The following is a 10,003-nucleotide window of genomic DNA, read 5'->3' on the forward strand; positions in this document are numbered from 1 at the left end:
ATGCTTAGATTGTGTCTTTCTTAATTTTCCTTATTCACTATTACAAAAAGTACTGAAGCTCTGTTTCTTGCTTTACAAGCATAACATCTAAAATCTTTGCAGGTTAATTCATTATTCCTTCCTTTAGAATATTAAAAACACTTTTTAAAATGATCAAAATATAACACAAATTATTTCATATACTCAACCAAGTTATCATCCCTTAAAACTTCATATCAACAGCAATCGTTTTCCTTTTCCACTAAAGTTTTATCTTTTTAAGTTTTTTTTATTTTAGAAGCACTCTTATTTACATATCAATCCCCCATTGCCTGGACCTCCCCTCATACTCCCCACCCACCCCAACCCACCCCCCATCCACTCCCCAGGGATAGTGAGGGCCTCCATGGGGGACCTTCAAAGTCTCTCACATCATTTGGGGGAGGGCCCAGGCTCTCCTTCCCATGTCTGGGTTGCAATAGTATCGCTCCATAGGGAATGGGCTCCCAAAGTCCATTTGTGCTCTAGGGATAAACACTGGCTCCACTGTTAGAGGTCCCATAGACTGCCCTGGCCTCCTAGCAGCACCCACATTCAGAGGGCTTGGTTCGATCCAATGCTAGGGTCTCTGTGCTCTCACTAGGTCAGGTCAACTGTTTCTGCCGGTAAAGTTTTATCTTAAAAACTATATTAAATGATTTTCTATATATGACTCCCCCAAGCAGTTGATAAAGTAAAGTGATCAGTTTTTGTTAAACATAGGCAATTCATAGAACAAGGATATACAGAAATAAAATTAAACATTAACCACATGTCTGTAATAAGGTAAGCAGCTTAGAAACTAAGAATGAATTTCTCCTTATATTTGTATGTGACATTGTTCATCACCTGCCAGATCCAGTCTGGACTTCAGTCTGAGCATATTGTAGTGATACCATAAAGGCAAGGTCTGTGCTCACTTCCTGCTTAGCCTTTCTCTGGCTCAGCAGAATATCCCAGGAAAAAATTCCTTTGGCAGGAATAAAAGAAACTTGCAAGTTCTTCCAAAGAGTCCCTTGATGATAGCAAAGCTTAGGGCACAGTGGGTTGACTTTAAACATAAGACAGAGAGAAAGGAAACTAAAGACAAAGCCATAAAGTAGCTACACCTATCTTGGGAATTAGGGCAGGGGTCCCTAAGATAAGTGGATGAAGAAAGTCCAAAATGGGGCATAGAAGTGGAGGGTGGGTGGGAGCAAACAGAATGGAAATATTTTAGCCACATTCCTGTTATTTTCACTCACTTGGTGCCACCTGCCCAGGCTGAACCCCAAGTGTGTGGGATGGAGATGGTCAAGAGATGTCTTGTCTGCAAACCTTGAGAGGTGTTCCTTTCCATACAGCAAACCTGAAAGGAAACATTTCAAATATTGTGGCCTATGTCCCTCACTAGCTCCATCCAATACTGCCTCTATACCAAAGATGGGGATGTGGTAACAGAAACTTTCTGAATGTTGTGGAAGAACCACAAGCCGTTAATGTCAGCTTTCTCAGCCAGGTGCAAGAAAGTCAGCAAAGTTTCAGAACTGCCCCATTCAGGACAGCACCCTGGTCCAAAATGACGTGGGAAGTCAGGAAGATAACTGTATCCTCCCAGAGCTGGTTCTAGAACTTTCTGTATGTCCTCCCAAGATGGTGAGGAGGTCAAGGAAGGCTAGGAGACTACCAAAAGCCAAGGGCTTAGGAATCGAAAATACAAAACAACTGTCCAGGCGAGGATGGAAGCCCGGTAAGCAGGTGGGACCAGTTCACCCTCAACAGACACATCTGGTGCACCTGCCTCTCAGCCAGAGGCTACAAAGGCACTAAATGACAAGCTACAGACTCCTGTGTACAGACCCGAGTCCTAGTCTTCATCCTTGAGGTGTGCAAAGGTCTCCACTCACCAACGACTCCTGGGAGAAGGGCAGTACCACAGAAGCTGAACTGGATGACAATGGGCTCCTTTCCCTTGGAAGATTTTGTCTGATTTTGGGTTTCCCTTAATAAATGGAGAAGAATAAATCAGCCATTCAAAACAAAGAACAACAACATTATATTTGTTTTTAAAACTCAGTGAGATAAATTTTAACAGCTTTTTCAAAGCCTAATGTAAGCAACATAAAAAATTGTAACTCCATAAGTTACAATTCTCTTTTTCTCTTGAAGACGAAATCTTGTTATACATCCAAAATTGCCCTAAAATTTTTGATCCTCCTGCTTCAGCCTCCCGAGTACACACATTTGGCAGATGTGTGCCAAATACAAGGTTTACCAAGTTCTATGCTTCAAATCACCAAGCAGCACAGTGTAAAAAAAAATGAAACTTTCCACCTCCCACCTCCTTCTCTCCATCATTTCTTCCCCCCATTCTTTCTCAGGCAGCCACTATTTTGCCTTCTATCACTCAAACTGGTTTCCATTTCCTGGAATTTTTAACAAGTGGACTCGTGAGGTATGAACTCTGTCTTTACACTCAGCAGAATTATTTTGAGTTTCACCCATATTACTACTTGTATGAGCAAATCATTTCCTTTTGAATCAGTGAGTAATATTCCATGTATGGTTTTCCACAGTCCATTTACCCTGTCATCTATTGATTGAAATTTGGGTTGTTTCCAGTTGGGTTTTTATTTCTTTTAAAGACAGGGTTATATATCACGTGGTGTAGTCTTGAGATCACAATGTAGCAGAAGATGACTTTGAACTTCTGACCCCTCTGAGTGCTGGATTCGCAGACACAGACCTTGGATTCATTGCTCAAGGTTTAGGTTGTATGTAAACATTCCAGCTATCACCTATCTTTACCAACACTCGAATCAGGGAGTCTTTTTAATTTTAGAATCTTCACAAGTGTATAGACTTTCATTGTGGTTAATTTGCATTTTTAAATAATGATTCTGAGATCCCTTCCATGTTCTTTCATGAAGCTGTGGTAGTACCTGTGTTCAGATCTTTTGTTCAGTTTTTATTGGGTTATTTTTCTCATTATTAACTTTCAAAAGTTCTCTGTATTTTTACATAGAAATCCTCTATTCATCATTTTTTATAAATATTTCTCTCCCAGCTTATAGCTTATCATCACACCAATTTAGGAGCCTTTTAAAAAATCACTAATAGCTGAGAAATGTTTGAATAGAAATCTAAGGTAGATCTAAGAAGTAACTATGAAATCTCCACCAAACAGCAAGTCACAAGATTTTTCTTTTAAAAGTATTATACATGTGGGGTTTCAAATAGTGCTATAATTGGGCTTTATCAGCCAGACATTTGTGGCACACATCTTTAATTGCAGCATTCAGGAGGCAGAGGCAGGCAAATCTCTGTAACTTTAAAGTCAGCCTGGTCTACAGAGAAAGTTCCAGAATAGCCAGGATTACAAAGAGAAACCCTATATCGAAAAATAAAAACAAAAAGGCCCCCAAAACAAACAAACAAAAAAAGATGATGCAAGGCAGAGTCTTAGTCTAATGTTTGGTTTTCTGAATAAGGTGGTTACAGAAAGATGGTCAAAGTTCTGCAGAGAAGTAGATGTAAGACCGAGTCAGCCACAAAGGAGTAACAAAGGAGGCTGAGAGTGTGCCCAAGAGGTCTCAGTAAACAACTATTTCTTTCTTTTTTTTTTTTTTTTAGAAACAAGCTTCTTTTACATGTCAATCCCAGTTCCCTCTCCCTCCCCTCCTCCCAACCCCCCACCCCCATCCCATCCCCTTTCTGCTCCCCAGGGAGGGCGAAGCCTTCCACGGGAGAATCTTCAAAGTCTGTCATATCATTTGGAGCAAGGCCCAGACCCTCCCCATGTGTCTAGGCTGAGAGAGTATCCCTCTATGTAGAGAGAGCTCCCAAAGTCCATTCGTATACTAGGGATAAATACTGATCCACTACCAGAGGTCCCATAGATTGCCCAGATCTCCAAACTGAGGTCCTCGGTAAATAGCTATTTCTAATTATGTCCCAATAACACTAAAAGATGGAGAAAATATACATGAGCAGCCACCAAGTACTATGAGAAAGAGATCTCAGGGTGATTTTAAGTAGCTCGTTGGTGCCTGTGAGATGAGGTGATTGACAGTAGTCTAAGGTCCTGCACCATCCCAGCAAACAGAGAAAGCAGTCTACTGTAGGACTGGAGGTTGGTAAGTGGTGAACCCTAACAATTCCAGGGGATAGAAATAAATAAGAAAACCAAATGTCATCATTGTTAGACAAGAATCGGTGCCTATAGAGGGATTTCTGGCTGAGGGGAAAGAAATGAATTAAAGAGTTATTGGCCCAGAGCCTCTGCTCTTGCTGCCCAAGCAAGTTAGAGAGGAAAAAATACAGAGGGAAGATGGATGGATGGATGGATGGATGGATGGATGGATGGATGGATGGATGGACAGAGGGAGGCAGAGGAGGGAGGTAGATGTGAATGGGTGGATAAGTACCCAAATCTCCATCTTTAGTCACTATATGTAGTTTCTCCATCTGTGGTCATGGCATGCTTTGCCGATTCCTCATGCTTCTGTTTAAATCTAGAGCCAGTCTTACTACCACAGACTATCCTTCAAGGCTCTCATCTAAAGTTCTTTAGGGTAAATAACACTGTAAACATTTCCCCAAGGGAAATACAAATGAAGTGTTCCAATCATTTAAAAAAAAAAAATCTCCTTCCAAAGACAAGACTATATGCATTCAGGGTTAACTAAAGCAACTGGCCACCATTTTTTCTTTTGCATATAAACAGGCAACTGGAAGTTCATGGTATACATTTCAGGATGGCAACCGTCACCAAGTGTTCATTTTGTTAAAATTCTGGGGTAGGAAAATATAGGCTTACCTGGTTCACCCATCCTCAGCACTTTAATAGACACCTGCTGTTCCGGCCACTGTGCTAAATGCTGTGAACCTCTTTCATCTGTACATTTGATTGCTTAATCTTCCCAACAGCTGCATGCTTTTCACAAAAGAAATAGTGTTTACAAAGGTGTAAACTTGCCAGGTCCTCACTGTTAGCACAAGACACAGAGCCTCCTTGGAATCTATAATCTAGTTGAGCAGGGAGGACCCGAGTAATGATACCCTAAGGTATGTGTCATTGTAGACATACATTAACCCAGTGTGACTCCCACAGGAAGCTCTGAGAAAGCTTTTCAAGAATGAATAGAACTCTGACAGGTAAATGCTGGTCTGTGCGAAGGGAAGGGGAAGTGGGGGAGCAATGTAAATGGGGGAGATTAATAGAGGTGCAGGGACAAGGAGTGCCTAGTGGGGTCAGAGAACAGCAAGGGGTGATAGGGTGGCAGGGATGTCCATGGGTCACACGTTTGGAGGTAAAATTGGCCAGCAAAATAATTTCCTCTAGGAGATACTTATGTCTTAAGAAATGCTGTCTGGGGACTGGAGAGATAGCCCAGTGGTTAAGAGTCAATACTGCTGCTGCAGAGGGCCTGAGTTCAGTTCCCATCACCTATTGTGGCAGCTCACAACTGTCAATAAGTCCAGCTCCAGGGGATTGGAGGCCTGTGGCCTCAACAGGCACCTGTACTCTCATGCACTCACCCATACACAGACCCACATAAATAGAAATAAAATACATATTAGAAAGAGAAAGAATTGCTTTCTGCCCCTTTTCATCTTGGTCTGGGTTGAAGGAGAGAGCAGGAAGTAGGGAGGCAGGATGAAGCTAGCTCCATATCACTCTGGCCTTGCCTAGGGAGCATGTGTACCCCAGAGTGTCTTCCAAGGAAAGGGGGAAATTCACTTCCCAACTAGACTGATTTCTCAGAAGCTATTCTTGTACCTATTTGTTGGGAAATAAGATGGGAGTACCCCTGAACAGGAAAGGTTTTGTTGGTTCATTGGCCTGTCTTTCATCTGCAGTAACATGGAATCTTGATGCATCAGAAAGAAGTAAACCAAGAGACCAAGTGATGATGCAGGAGGTTACTGTGGCAATGCACAGTGGGTTGAGGGGGCCAGCCTGGCCTCACACCGGTACTAGACAGTGTGAATGCATGTGGAAAGTTAGCAGTGGCTGTTATCGATTGGGTTGTACTGGATGGGGAGACAATGACACCCAAATTTAAATCTAAATTGCTGTTAGAATGGTGACCTTCCTATGGGAAATTAAGCAATGGTCTAGGAATAAAGGTAGTAAGTTTATTTCAAACAGTTCCACCTGGAAGTAAGGATGAGACTTTCACAAAGAAATATCCAGAAACTGTTCCAAAGCAGAGCGAGTATTCAGAAGAGAATCGGAACTGGTGGAAGCAAAATGGGAAAGTCTGCAAGGGGATGAAGCCATTCGTGGTGATTATCTCTGTTGAGGGGTGATGTGATGGGCAGAAGAGCTGACCAAGGTCAGGCCTCAGAGGAAGCAGAGGGAGGACCCTACTCAAAGGGTCAGAGGGCAAGGAAGTCAAAGCTGTGTAGGGAACTGGAGAGGTGAAGGGAGAGGAGGAGGAGGATGAGGATGAGGATGAGGATGAGGATGAGGATAAATATATGTTTGGACCTCTTCTCTTCTCTGGCAGACCTGCTGCTCTCCCAGCTCCAGTCCATCCAGAAACTCCTATCTCGCTGCTGGGCTTGGGCACAGATGGCTTTGGAAACACTTGCTCACCTGTGTTTGCTTGGGTATCAGTGTGCCCTTTAGCTCAGATGTTCATTTCCTATAAGCAAAGACTGAATGAGGGACAGTAAAGGGGACTCCAGGAATCCTGAGAGCATTTTCTGGAGTGTTGGGAGACCAACTGTAAGGTGCATGGAGCAAGAGGGTGATGGGGAATGAAAGAGGGCCCTGGATGGTGATGGCAGAAGGTATGAGGTTTCGGGGTGTTGAAAAAGTGAATTCAGAACTCTAGGGTTAATGATCTGAAAGTATGCCCCTCTCCCTTCCCCCCCCCAACCCCCGCCCGTGCCATGAATATGTTCTTAGACTGCCACAAAAGCCAGTGTGTAGGAGAGAATAAAGATGTAAGAGCAGACTGTGCAACAACTGGCAATGGGTTCGAGAGGTGACTGAGGCTACAGGGGAGCTTACCCCTGGGGGAGGGCATCGAATAGTAGAACACTTCAAAAGGCAGACATAGTGACAGCTATGAGGAAGGAAACCATGGCCCAATAAGAAAATTTGCTGACTCTAACTTCTAACCCGGCTGTTTATCAGCTGTGTGACCTGTGGTGAGTGACAGTATTTCTTAAAGCCACAACTTCCTTTTTGGTAGGATGGGAGCTCTACCTTCCATAACTGTATGTAACTGTCACACCTATTTTGGTTGTTTTGGGGAAAAGCTCTTTGGGGTTGTTTTTGTTCCCTTTTTCACAAACCCGGGAGGTGGGGATGCCATCGCCCCGAGACACCAGGGAAAGGAGTCCAGAAGTGTTGGCATGGACAGTTGCATTAACGCGCGATGAGTGACGTGCATTTGTGCACATCACTGTCACCCGGGGCTCTGCGTGACAGGGATGGATTTCTGGAGGGCTCTGGTTCCTGTTGAAAAGGTGTTGGGCCGAGTGCTACTAGCTTCCCTAACATTCTTCTACGTTAGGGTTTCTAAGAAAAAAAAAAAAAATCAAGCTCACCTATGGGATTCATGCACACTGGAGGCTAGTTAGAACCTGTTCCGCTTTCCTAGCCTCTCCATCCACAGATCAGGAGCCTGGGATGAGGACGTGTTTGTTCATCCTGCGTACTTTCCGTGCCCCAGCCAGCTATCCTAAACAGCATGGCAGGAACTTGGCTTTCATCTCTTGCCCATCTCACGACCTTTTTTTTTTTTTTTTTAACAAGAAAGAAAAAAAAAAAACTTGCTGAGTGTGTTGAAGCCCCGCCCTTCCGCGCCCAGCTCCGGGGCCGTCCCTCGTGCCTTCCCAGCCGGGTCCTGCAGCTTCCCGGAGGCGCTGGAGGTGCAGACTGTGGTCCATGGGGCCCTCGGTGCTGCCCACCTGGCTGCAGCCCAGGTAGGGCGCGGGACGGTGGGGTGGGAGGGGCCAGTGCGCTAGACAGAAGCCCCCCCCCCCACCGGCTTCCACTTGGCGACGCCCCTGACTCTGCTCAACATTTACTGCTGCTCCTGCCTGGTACTAAGGGATCGCATTTTCTCCACAAACTCCGGAAGGAGGCTCCGCTGTTTCCCTCTTTTTTTTTTTTTTTTTTTTTTTTTTTTTGAGATAAGGAAGGACAGGCATGCATGCTCTTCACTTTGTACACTCCCACTAGTCTGTTCCCTTCCTCCTTGTCACTCTTTGCCCTAGACTTTGGTGCAGGGTCATTTTCAGAGCGTCCAATAGCAACAGCGTCCATCACAGGAGGGGTTGCAGGAAAACTAGGGCCTGGGGTGTGTGTTTACTAAAACCAGGTGATTCTGGTTGGGTTGGAGTTTCCCCTTCCTAATCCCTTTAGCAGTTTTGGTCATCTGTTGACTGTTCTGAGAATCGACTTCCCAGTTTACATACTTGTTCCTTCGAGGTTTCCCATCTCCAGCTAAGAGAAGCCCTTGTTTATGCTGACAAGGCCACTCCAGCCATCCTTTTGCACACCGGGGAGCCCTTCTGCATACTGCCTTTCGGAACTCCCTGGAACCAAGGATCTGTCAATCTTCTCTTAGTCATCTCCCAGCAACGCACAACACATTTTTACACTCAGCTTGACTTCCTTCTTCTGCTGCTGCTTCTTCTTTTTTTTTTTTTTTGGCCTGCGCAAAAAAATAAAAAAGCTGCTTTCTATGAGTGTGCGATGAAGGGAGCTGGCTTCTATGGTAAAGTACAACAGGAGGTGGTGGCAAGAGGAGAGTAACCCAATCACAAGGTACTCAAAAGTCAGGTGCACCCAGTTACTGAGTTGCCCAGTTGTGACCACTCCCCTCTGATAATGGCAAGCCAGCTCTTCATTCATTTAGCAAGCCTAGCTACTGGGCTTCAAGCAGCCCAAATCAGTCCTTTTGCATTCATGCTCCTTCCCTGTCCCTTCGAAATTTCAAAGCTATCTTTGTAATGGCTGTAGACGTTAGAGAAACAAGGTTAGAATTTTATCAAGATGGAAAAGAACTAACCTCAATCAATTCAGCAACTTCAATCAATATATTCATGTTAGATAAATTCGTCCCATCAAACTTTAGTGGGTTTGGAGTGCCAACCCACTGAAAGACCCCGACACAGAATTGTGACACAGAACTTTTCTTCCCCTTGCTCAGTGTGACTGGTACATTAAAGGACGTGTTTAATGGCATCTCCCTGTGTTTATAGGTATAGAAAGAATGCATATCTTTTCATCTATTACCTAATCCAGTTCTGTGGCCACTCATGGATACTGACGAATATGACGGCCAGATTCTTCTCATTTGGAAAAGGTAACTCTGAGGCAGTTTTGATTTTTAACTTTTATTCCTTGTTTTCATCTTGTTATATTGATTTTAATTTTGAACTTCTGGGCAGCTTGCCTGTCATCATTTCCTTCTCTAGGGTTTGTTTTTCCATAACCATACTTTCTTATTTCAAACTTAAACCTTTTTGTAGTAAGGAGAAGGTGAGGCCAAGGGGAAGGGACCCATTTTGCCCCAGAGCAGGCAGGGTGCTTTGGAAGCAAAGTCATATCATTGGGATGTTCCTTTTTGGTTCTGTGCCAAACTCAAAGATTTAATGCATTTTGAGGAATCTGTAAATTCCAGCCTGACATTCTATGCAAAGCAATTAATGAAATTCTTCCATTGATTTTTATTCCCCGGGTTTAGAGTAGCTAAAGATTACTGGTAACTGAATGACAAATGTTAGATCCCCAAGACCCTGCTTGACCCCTTAAGTAATATGTACATGACACAGCACACTGATGACTAGTTACCTATGTGGAGTTGGTGCTGAGGATTTGAATCATAAGCTTCCCTCAGTTTCCTAAAAAGTCAAGATGTTTCTTTAATCTATTCATTTCAGATTGTTAAAGAATGAATCACCAAGTGACTGTCAAAACAACATTCTCTCTGTGTTCCATCCCCACATGAGTGAGTGTCATCACAGTTTACAACTGTTT

This window comes from Cricetulus griseus, chromosome 2 (assembly GCF_003668045.3).
Source record: "Cricetulus griseus strain 17A/GY chromosome 2, alternate assembly CriGri-PICRH-1.0, whole genome shotgun sequence".
Lineage (NCBI taxonomy): Eukaryota > Metazoa > Chordata > Mammalia > Rodentia > Cricetidae > Cricetulus > Cricetulus griseus.